The following is a 12,654-nucleotide window of genomic DNA, read 5'->3' on the forward strand; positions in this document are numbered from 1 at the left end:
ATATACATGCCACTCCATGTAGATATGAATTGATTTACCTCTTGACGGGCTCTTTCTCCTTAGTTTGCCTTCATGCAACTAGATCTTAATCTAAGTAACCGTTGTGTTTGGGAATCGTACATCCGTCCTCCCTTTTATTTGATTAAACTGATGATTTTCGCCACTTCCTTTGGTGTATGCCATCTTACGAAAAAAAAATCCAGTTCTCACTAGCATTTGAACTTTATTTGTGTGGTTTGTAAAAAAAACATCAGTGCACCTGTTATACATTAGGTCGTTGATTTATGTTTTGTCCCTAATCCAGATCTCTGGTTCACTTGCTCATGTTTGGTACTTTTCTGACAACGTCCAAGACATACATTCAATCCTCAGAGGTATAAACGCCCCTCGAAAAAGACGTACAATCCTTGTGTGAGGCAACATACACAAATAGTACTCTGCTTTATAATGCAACTAGGGAATTATAACGAGTAGTCCCTTTTGTCAATCTTATATTTTGAAAGAACTCCAGATTGCCCTGAATAATGTATTTGCATCATCAGATTATCTCAGTTGTCCGTGTCAAGTTGTAAAATACACCAGCAAACATGCCCTGCCATGTAATTGTCGCTTTCAAAGAGCAAAACAACTCAGTTCAGCAAATTTCTGCAACCTATTCAAATTGAGAGTGCGGAGTTCACAGCCTATAACAAAAAAATGCATGTGCGATATTCTGTACAAGAGAAGATTGTAAATCAGTTTACAGAGCAAAAGAGCAACAACATGATTTATTTTTCAACTCATGGCTACCACAAGGGCGCGGCGGCACGCCGCGCCAGTATTTTGCTAGTATTTTCTACCAGGCTACTTGGCGGCCTATTAAGAGATTGAAAAATGCTTAGACTGCTTAATTAGCATGCTTCTTATTTTTGGATGGTTGATTTTTATAGCGACCCTCATTGATCGATGAATTGTAACTCTTGAATTTTGACTCTATTTTTAATAAATAGTTGTGTGCATCAACCGATGCAGAGGCCGGGATATACCCATTTCAAAAAAAAAGCCACCCTAATTAATCGACATGATGGTGATAGCAAGTGCTTCTTCAATTCAAAGATATAGTCTCGTATTTGTAACCTGAGTTTGCATCAATTCAGAGATGCAATCTCATATTTGTAACCTGGGTTTGCTTGAAGAAGAATTGTCGTCACTTGTATCTGTCTCTTTTTTTATAAGAGATGGGATATGTACTTCACAAGCCGGGCAATACCTCTACTTCCGGAGTTGCCCATAGCTCTTCGCCTTCCTCGTCTCTCCTCTTTCATCTGCAAGTGAAATCACCAAGGCATAATGAAGAGATAAGTAATCTTGAAAGACAGCAAGTAACTCAGGGTATCTTGATAGCAACTAACCAGGACAGACCTTGATATCCTGATCAAAGAGGTCAAGGGGTAAGGGAAGAATCCACAAACAGGTAGATTGGAAAAAATGGCTTCACTCTCGTACGATTAAGAAATAAGATCATCTGAATTGAAAGAGAAAAATATCATATATGATATACCATTTTGTGAAGGGTTTTTCCCAAAATATGTTAGAAATTTTGTTAACTGTTTTCGTGGAAACTAGTATACACAAAAAGATGCCATGGAAAATGATTGCATTCATGATTTTTTTTATAGAAAAACTAGGGTAAAATTTTACTAGCACAACTATTTATAGGAAGGGTCTAAATCCGTCGGCACCCTTTATCTCTAGTGCAAAGAATTCTGCTTGGATAGTAAAATGATATTTTTTTTGGAAATCTTTAGGACCAACCTATCACACACTTGTTGTTCAGATTTGAATTACTTTCGAGAAATCAACCGGAATCCTTTTAAATAGGCAAAAGTAACTAAAAAGTGAGATTTTTTTATATTTGAGAATTGGACATTCAATATCTACATTGTGTGAAAACTAGAGAGGTGTCATTTTGCACAATATTATTTGCACTTAGTTCACTAAACATCCATTTTGGGCACTTACAAAATTTAAAAATTCATTATTTGTTACAAAAATATGGAAAATCGGTTTTTGTACTATATTTTAGCATGTCAATATGAACATATATGCTAAATATGATCACTTTATCCTGAACTATACCATGTATACGGCCATTAGATTGGTCATTTGGCTTGAAAGTTATGAATGCTCATATATGAGACTATTCCGTGAAGGGTTTTCTCAAGTCCCTTATGTGAATTTTTCAAAAGATGTTAAAATACAGGTTTATCATTTTTTTGACAACTCCTACACATCAAAGGGAAAATTCGTAGAAAATCTAGATCTACTATAGAAATTCACAAGAAGTACAAATCACACCAAACGTAATGAAAATTACATCGATATCCTTGGACCACCTAACGACTGCTACCACCAATAGAGCGAGCCGCCCACACGCCAATGTTGCCGCTGCCTTACCGGAGCCGTCCTAGCATTCTTGATGATAGTTGGGAAGTCTTCGTGCATATACCCCTAAGGACCAGCTCCCAAGAACCGATGTTGTCGCCATGGAACTCTTGAATTGATCTTAGTCTTTTGACATTAAACCTGCAACACGCATAGATTGAACAAGATCCACTACTCCATGGGAGTAGCGACCAGACAATTCCCCACCCTCCGCAGCGCCACTAGGGAGATCTATGTCAACGAGGTGGATGAGGTGGACGAGGAGGCGGGTATACCTTATAATTGTCCCACACAACACCGGCATAGCCACCACACAGATCCGCTGCCGGTTAGCCAATCTGTAACTTTAGGGACCTTACTACATCACTGAGCGCATGTCCGGGGTCCCTACGGATGGCGCGACAAGCAGAGGAGGGGGAACCCGTCAATTCCCAGTCGGAGACGACGGAGACCGGGCATATTGTGGGGACCCATGGGCCAAGTCGGAGACCGGGAAGATGGTGGCGCTGGCTAGGGTGGAACACTGGATCTCTGATACGTCTCCAACGTATCTATAATTTCCGATGTTCCATGCTTGTTTTATGACAATACCAACATGTTTTGTTCACACTTTATATCATTTTTATGCGTTTTCCGGAACTAACCTATTGACGAGATGCCGAGAGGCCGCTTGTTGTTTTCTCGCTGTTTTTGGTTTCAGAAATCCTAGTAAGGAAATATTTTCGGAATCGGACGAAATCAATTCCGGGATCTTATAATTTCGCGAAGCTTCCAGAGCACCGGAGAAAGGCCAGAGGGGTGCCGTGGGGCCCCACACCCTAGGGCGGCGCGGCCCAAGGGGGGGGGCGCGCCCCCCTATGGTTTGGGCAGCCCGTGGCCCCTCCGACTCCGATTCTTCGCCTATTTAAGCCGTCGTGACCTAAAACTTCGACACCAATTGACGAAACTCCAGAAAGACTCCAGGGGCGCCGCCACCGTCGCGAAACTCCAATTCGGGGGACAGAACTCTCTGTTCCGGCACCCTGTCGGACGGGGAATTGCCCCCGGAGCCATCTCCACCGCCGTCTTCAACGCCATCTTCACCGCCATCGCTGCCTCCATGATGAGGAGGGAGTAATCCACCCCCAAGGCTGAGGGCTCCGCTGTAGCTATGTGGTTCATCTCTCTCCTATGTACTTCAATACAATGATCTCATGAGCTGCTTTACATGATTGAGATTCATATGAGTTTTGTATCACTACTATCTATGTGCTACTCTAGCAATGTTATTAAAGTAGTTCTATTCCTCCTGCACGTGTGTAAAGGTGACAGTGTGTGAACCGTGTTAGTACTTGGTTTATGCTATGATCATGATCTCTTGTAGATTGCGAAGTTAACTATTGCTATGATAATATTGATGTGATCTATTCCTCCTACATATGCATGAAGGTGACAAGTGTGCATGCTATGCTAGTACTTGGTTTAGTCTTTTGATCTATCTTACACTAAAGGTTACTAAAATATGAGCATTATTGTGGAGCTTGTTAACTCCGGCATTGAGGGTTCGTGTAATCCTACGCAATGTGTTCATCATCCAACAAAAGTGTAGAGTATGCATTTATCTATTCTGTTATGTGATCAATGTTGAGAGTGTCCACTAGTGAAAGTGTAATCCCTAGGCCTTGTTCCTAGATACTGCTATCGCTGCTTGTTTACTGTTTTACTGTGTTACTACTGCTGCAATACTACCACCATCAACTACACGCCAGCAAGCTATTTTCTGGCACCGTAGCTACTGCTCATACTTATTTATACCACCTGTATTTCACTATCTCTTCGCCGAACTAGTGCACCTATTTGGTGTGTTGGGGACACAAGAGACTTCTTTTTTTGTGGTTGCAGGGTTGCATGAGAGGGATATCTTTGACCTCTTCCTCCCTGAGTTCGATAAACCTTGGGTGATTCACTTAAGGGAAAACTTGCTGCTGTTCTACAAAACTTGTCCCACATGTAGTATTTTCCAATTCCAACCATATAACAATTTAACGAAGAAGAAACTTCGCCATGAATACTATGAGTAGAGCCTAAGGACATATTTGTCCATATGCTACAGCGGAGCGTGTCTCTCTCCCATAAAGTGAATGCTAGGATCCATTTTATTCAAACAAAACAAAAAACAAAAACAAACTGACGCTCCAAGCAAAGTACATAAGATGTGACGGAATAAAAATATAGTTTCGTGGGAGGAACCCGATAATGTTGTCGATGAAGAAGGGGATGCCTTGGGCATCCCCAAGCTTAGACGCTTGAGTCTTCTTAGAATATGCAGGGGTGAACCACCGGGCATCCCCAAGCTTAGAGCTTTCACTCTTCTTGATCATAGTATATCATCCTCCTCTCTTGACCCTTGAAAACTTCCTCCACACCAAACTCGAAACAACTCATTAGAGGGTTAGTGCATAATAAAAATTCACATGTTCAGAGGTGACACAATCATTCTTAACACTTCTGGACATTGCATAAAGCTACTGGACATTAATGGATCAAAGAAATTCATCCAACATAGCAAAAGAGGCAATGCAAAATAAAAGGCAGAATCTGTCAAAACAGAACAGTCCGTAAAGATGGATTTTATTAGGCCACCAGACTTGCTCAAATGAAAATGCTCAAATTGAATGAAAGTTGCGCACATATCTGAGGATCATGCACGTAAATTGGCTTAATTTTCTGAACTACCTACAGGGAGGTAGACCCAGATTTGTGACAGCAAAGAAATCTGGAACTGCGCAGTAATCCAAATCTAGTACTTACTTTACTATCAAAGACTTTACTTGGCACAACAAAACTCAAAACTAAGATAAGGAGAGGTTGCTACAGTAGTAAAAAAATTCCAAGACACAAATATAAAACAAAGTACTGTAGCAAAATAACACATGGGTTATCTTCCAAGAAGTTCTTTCTTTATGGCCATTAAGATGGGCTCAGCAGGTTTAATGATGCACTCGCAAGAGATAGTATGTGAAGCAAAAGAGAGCATCAAGAGGCAAATTCAAAACACATTTAAGTCTAACATTCTTCCTATGCATAGGAATCTTGTAAATAAACAAGTTCATGAGGAGCAAAGTAACAAGCATAGGAAGATAAAACAAGTGTAGCTTCAAAAATTTCAGCACATAGAGAGGCATTTTAGTAACATGAAAATTTCTTCAACCATATTTTCCTCTCTCATAATAACTTTCAGTAGCATCATGAGCAAACTCAACAATATAACTATCACATAAAGCATTCTTATCATGAGTCTCATGCATAAAATTATTACTCTCCACATAGGCATAATCAATTTTATTAGTTGTAGTGGGAGCAAATTCAACAAAGTAGCTATCATTATTATTCTCATCAAGTGTAGGAGGCATAGTATAATCACAATAAAATTTACTCTCCATAGTAGGTTGTATCAAAGGACCACTATCATAATTAGGAGGCAAAGTATCATCAAAGAAAATTTTCTCCTCAATGCTTGGGGGACTAAAAAGATCATGAAAACCAGCTTCCCCAAGCTTAGAACTTTCTATATCATTATCAACAATGGTGTTCAAAGCGTTCATACTAATATTACTACCAGACATGCAAATAAGATTCCATAGGTTTTTTAATTTTCGCATCAAACAATCCATGTTTTAAATCAGGAAATAGAATAAGAAGCTCATTGTTGTCCATTATGCCAAACTAGTGTAAACAAGAAACAAAAAGATGCAATTGCAGGATCTAAAGGAAATAGCTTCGAGCACAAACACAATGGCGCCGAAAAGTATCGTTACACTGGAACCGGAGTATGAGTGCCTTTTTACCTTTCCTCCCCGGCAACGAGCGCCGGAAAAGTGCTTGATGTCTACGGGAGATTCTATTCTTGTAGACGAGTGTTGGGCCTCCAAGAGCAGAGGTTTGTAGAACGGCGGCAAGTTTCCCTTAAGTGGATCACCCAAGGTTTATCGATCTCGGGGAGGAAGAGGTCAAAGATATCCCTCTCATGCAACCACTGCAACCACAAAGCAAGAAGTCTCTTGTGTCCCCAACAAACCTAATAGGTGCACTAGTTCGGCGAAGAGATAGTGAAATACGGGTGGTATGAATAAGTAGTAGCAACGGCACCGAGAAAAGTGCTTTGCCCGGGACGAGTAAACAAGCGATAGTAACGCAGCGAGTAGTAACGCAAGTAAAACAGTAAACAAACAGCGATAGCAGTATCTAGGAACAAGGCCTAGGGATTATACTTTCACTAGTGGATACTCTCAACATTGATCACATAACAGAATAGATAAATGCATACTCTACACTTTTGTTGGATGATGAACACATTGCGTAGGATTACACGAACCCTCAATGCCGGAGTTAACAAGCTCCACAATAATGCTCATATTTTAGTAACCTTTAGTGTAAGATAGATCAAAAGACTAAACCAAGTACTAGCATAGCATGCACACTTGTCACCTTCATGCATATGTAGGAGGAATAGATCACATCAATATTATCATAGCAATAGTTAACTTCGCAATCTACAAGAGATCATGATCATAGCATAAACCAAGTACTAACACGGTGCACACACTGTCACCTTTGCACACATGCAGGAGGAATAAAACTACTTTAATAACATTGCTAGAGTAGCACATAGATAAATTGTGATACAAACACATTGCAATCATAAAGAGATATAAATAAGCACCTCACTATGCCATTCAACAGTGAATAAGTATTCTGTGAAATATAGCCTAAGAGACCCACACGGTGCACCCACTGTCACCTTTACACACGTGGGACAAGGAGTCTCCGGAGATCACATAAGTAAAACTCACTTGACTAGCATAATGACATCTACTCCCTCCGTTCTTTTTTAATTGACTCAAATTTAGTACAAAGTGTACTAAATCCGAGTCAATTAAAAGAGACCGGAGGGAGTAGATTACAAGCATCATCATATGAATCTCAATCATGTAAGGCAGCTCATGAGATTATTGTATTGAAGCACATAGGAGAGAGATGAACCACATAGCTACCGGTACAGCCCCGAGCCTCGATGGAGAACTACTCCCTCCTCATGGGAGCAGCGACGGTGATGAAGATGGCGGTGGAGATGGCAGCGGTGTCGATGGAGAAGCCTTCGATACGTCTCCAACGTATCGATAATTTCTTGTGTTCCATGCCACATTATTGATGTTATCTACATGTTTTATGCACACTTTATGTCATATTCGTGCATTTTCCGGAACTAACCTATTAACAAGATGCCGAAGTGCCGATTGCTGTTTTCTTGCTGTTTTTGGTTTCAGAAATCCTAGTAAAGAAATATTCTCGGAATTGGACGAAATAAAAGCCCAGGGGCCTATTTTCTCACGAAGCTTCCGAAGTCCGAAGACGAAACGAAGTGGGGCCACAGGGAGCCAAACCCTAGGGCGGCGCGGCCCCCCTTGGCCGCGCCGCCCCGTCATCTGGGGCCCCTGTGCCCCCTCTCGACTTGCCCTTCCGCCTACTTAAAGCCTCCGTGACGAAACTTCCAGTACCGAGAGCCACGATACGGAAAACCTATGCGAGACGCCGTCGCCGCCGATCCCATCTCGGGGATCCTCGGAGATCACCTCCGGCACCCTGCCGGAGAGGGGAATCATCTCCCGGAGGACTCTACACCGCCATGGTCGCCTCCGGAGTGATGAGTGAGTAGTCTACCCCTGGACTATGGGTCCATAGCAGTAGCTAGATGGTTGTCTTCTCCCCATTGTGCTATCATTGTCGGATCTTGTGAGCTGCCTATCATGATCAAGATCATCTATATGTAATTCTATATGTTGCGTTTGTTGGGATCCGATGAATAGAGAATACTTGTTATGTTGATTATCAAAGTTATGCTTATGTGTTGTTTATGATCTTGCATGCTCTCCGTTACTAGTAGATGCTCTGGCCAAGTAGATGATTTTAACTCCAAGAGGGAGTACTTATGCTCGATAGTGGGTTCATGCCTGCATTGACACCTGGACGATGACAGAAAGTTCTAAGGTTGTGTTGTGCTGTTGCCACTAGGGATAAAACATTGATGCTATGTCTAAGGATGTAGTTGTTGATTACATTACGCACCATACTTAATGCAATTGTCTGTTGCTTGCAACTTAATACTGGAGGGGGTTCGGATGATAACCTGAAGGTGGACTTTTTAGGCATAGATGCAGTTGGATGGCGGTCTATGTACTTTGTCGTAATTCCCAATTAAATCTCACTATACTCATCATGATATGTATGTGCATTGTCATGCTCTCTTTATTTGTCAATTTCCCAACTGTAATTTGTTCACCCAACATGCTGTTCGTCTTATGGGAGAGACACCTCTAGTGAACTGTGGACCCCGGTCCAATTCTCTTTACTCGAAATACAATCTCATCGCAATACTTGTTTTTACTGTTTTCTCTGCAAACAATCATCTTCCACACAATACGGTTAATCCTTTGTTACAGCAAGCCGGTGAGATTGACAACCTCACTCGTTTCGTTGGGGCAAAGTACTTTGGTTGTGTTGTGCAGGTTCCACGTTGGCGCCGGAATCTCCGGTGTTGCGCCGCACTACATCCCGCCGCCATCAACCTTCAACGTGCTTCTTGGCTCCTCCTGGTTCGATAAACCTTGGTTTCTTTCGAGGGAAAACTTGCTGCTGTGCTCATCATACCTTCCTCTTGGGGTTGCCCAACGAACGTGTGAAATACACGCCATCAAGCATATTTTCTGGCGCCGTTGCCGGGGAGATCAAGACACGCTGCAAGGGGAGTCTCCACTTCTCAATCTCTTTACTTTGTTTTTGTCTTGCTTTATTTTATTTACTACTTTGTTTGCTGCACTAAATCAAAACACAAAAAAAAAAATTAGTTGCTAGCTTTACTTTATTTGCTATCTTGTTTGCTATATCGAAAACACAAAAAAAAAAAATAGTTTACTAGCATTTACTTTACTTATTTCATCATGTTTCCTTTTAATTTTACCACAAAGAACATACCGGTAGGACGTGGGTCTATAGTTGGGAGAAATAACATAGAAGAATTCTTCAACCATGTTAGTACCATTGAAAATTTTGAAGATAGACACTTGGTAGACCTTGCGCCTACTTATGAAATTGCTGCCTTGCGCATTTAGTCCGCTTGTTGGAAACTAAATTTGTTAATCTTAATCCTATAATCCAACACATGTTTTTCACACTTGGTGATATGGAAGAGGGGGAAAAGAAAGATTTTGTTTTAGAAACCCTTCTTAGAGAATTTGGTGGTCTAGCAAGAGAAGCTAGAAAGGTCTTTGCTAAATTTAATATGCTTGGTTCTCCTACTAATTTTGCTAGTCTCCTTGAAAAGATGGATATGGATAGAATAAGATACACTAATAATATTGATGATGGTGGGGAGATCAAAGCACCAATACCATGCAAGCTCCTAGCTATGAATGATGCACTAGAAAATAATTATGCTTGGCTTGTTCCTGAAAATTTGTTTGATGAGAGTAGCACGCCTAAGACTAATGAAAAGGGAGATGCTAAAACTTATGTATCTAATATAATATGCCTGGTTGAGAAGAGCCCACACCCCGCTGTAGAAGTACCACCCTTTGATAATACTTGATACACACTTTCTGCGCCTAGCTGAAAGGCGTTAAAGAAAAGCGCTTATGGGAGACAACCCATGTTTTTACCTACAGTACTTTGTTTTTATTTTGTGTCTTGGAAGTTGTTTACTACTGTAGCAACCTCTCCTTATCTTAGTTTTGAGTTTTGTTGTGCCAAGTTAAGCCGTTGATAGAAAAGTAAGTACTAGATTTGGATTACTGCGCAGTTCCAGATTTCTTTGCTGTCACGAATCTGAGCCCACTGCCCTGCAGGAAGCTCAGAAAATTATGCCAATTTACGAGCATGATCCTCAGATATGTACGCAACTTTAATTCAATTTGATCATTTTCATTTGAGCAAGTCTGGTGCCATTTTAAAATTCGTCAATACGAACTGTTCTGTTTCGACAGATTCTGCCTTTTATTTCGCATTGCCTCTTTCGCTATGTTGGATGAATTTCTTTGATCCACTAATGTCCAGTAGCATTATGCAATGTCCAGAAGTGTTAAGAATGATTGTGTCACCTATGAATATGTCAATTTATATTGTGCACTAACCCTCTAATGAGTTGTTTCGAGTTTGGTGTGGAGGAAGTTTTCAAGGATCAAGAGAGGAGTATGATGCAATATGATCAAGGAGAGTGAAAGCTCTAAGCTTGGGGATGCACCCGGTGGTTCACCCCTGCATATATCAAGAAGACTCAAGCGTCTAAGCTTGGGGATGCCCAAGGCATCCCCTTCTTCATCGACAAATTATCGAGTTCCTCCCCCGAAACTATATTTTTATTCGGCCACATCTTATGTGCTTTTTCTTGGAGCGTCGGTTTGTTTTTGTTTTTGTTTTGTTTGAATAAAATGGATCCTAGCATTCACTTTATGGGAGAGATACACGCTCCGCTGTAGCATATGGACAAATATGTCCTTGGTTTCTACTCATAGTATTCATGGCGAAGTTTCTCCTTCGTTAAATTGTTATATGGTTGGAATTGGAAAATGATACATGTAGTAATTGCTATAAATGTCTTGGGTAATGTGATACTTGGCAATTGTTGTGCTCATGTTTAAGCTCTTGCATCATATGCTTTGCACCCATTAATGAAGAAACACATAGAGCATGCTAAAATTTGGTTTGCATATTTGGTTTCTCTAAGGTCTAGATAATTTCTAGTATTGAGTTTGAACAACAAGGAAGACGGTGTAGAGTCTTATAATGTTTACAATATGTCTTTTATGTGAGTTTTGCTGTACCGTTCATCCTTGTGTTTGTTTCAAATAACCTTGCTAGCCTAAACCTTGTATCGAGAGGGAATACTTCTCATGCATCCAAAATACTTGAGCCAACCACTATGCCATTTGTGTCCACCATACCTACCTATACTACATGGTATTTTCCCGCCATTCCAAAGTAAATTGCTTGAGTGCTACCTTTAAAATTCCATCATTCACCTTTGCAATATATAGCTCATGGGACAAATAGCTTAAAAACTATTGTGGTATTGAATATGTAATTATGCACTTTATCTCTTATTAAGTTGCTTGTTGTGCGATAACCATGTTTACTCGGGAACGCCATCAACTCATTGTTGAATTTCATGTGAGTTGCTATGCATGTTCGTCTTGTCCGAAGTAAGGGCGATCTACACCGAGTTGAATGGTTTGAGCATGCATATTGTGAGAGAAGAACATTGGGCCGCTAACTAAAGCCATGATTCATGGTGGAAGTTTCAGTTTTGGACAAACATCCTCAAGTCTCTAATGAGAAAAGAATTAATTGTTGTCAAATGCTTAAAGCATTAAAAGAGGAGTCCATTATCTGTTGTCTATGTTGTCCCGGTATGGATGTCTAAGTTGAGAATAATCAAAAGCGAGAAATCCAAATGCGAGCTTTCTCCTTAGACCTTTGTACGAGGCGGCATAGAGGTACCCCTTTGTGAAACTTGGTTAAAGCATATGTATTGCGGTGATAATCCAGGTAGTCCAAGCTAATTAGGACAAGGTGCGGGCACTATTAGTACACTATGCATGAGACTTGCAACTTATAAGATATAATTTACATGATGCATATGCTTTATTACTACCGTTGACAAAATTGTTTCATGTTTTCAAAATCAAAGCTCTAGCACAAATATAGCAATCGATGCTTTTCCTCTATGAGGACCATTCTTTTACTTTCAATGTTGAGTCGGTTCACCTATTTCTCTCCACCTCAAGAAGCAAACACTTGTGTGAACTGTGCATTGATTCCTACATACTTGCTTATTGCACTTATTATGTTACTCTATGTTGACAATATCCATGAGATATACATGTTACAAGTTGAAAGCAACCGCTGAAACTTAATCTTCTTTTGTGTTGCTTCAATACCTTTACTTTGAATTATTGCTTTATGAGTTAACTCTTATGCAAGACTTATTGATGCTTGTCTTGAAGTGCTATTCATGAAAAGTCTTTGCTTTATGATTCACTTGTTTACTCATGTCATACACATTGTTTTGATCGCTGCATTCACTACATATGCTTTACAAATAGTATGATCAAGATTATGATGGCATGTCACTCCAGAAATTATCTTTGTTATCGTTTTACCTGCTCGGGACGAGCAGAACTAAGCTTAGGGATGCCG

The sequence above is a fragment of the Lolium rigidum genome, chromosome 4, assembly GCF_022539505.1.
Source record: "Lolium rigidum isolate FL_2022 chromosome 4, APGP_CSIRO_Lrig_0.1, whole genome shotgun sequence".
NCBI lineage: Eukaryota > Viridiplantae > Streptophyta > Magnoliopsida > Poales > Poaceae > Lolium > Lolium rigidum.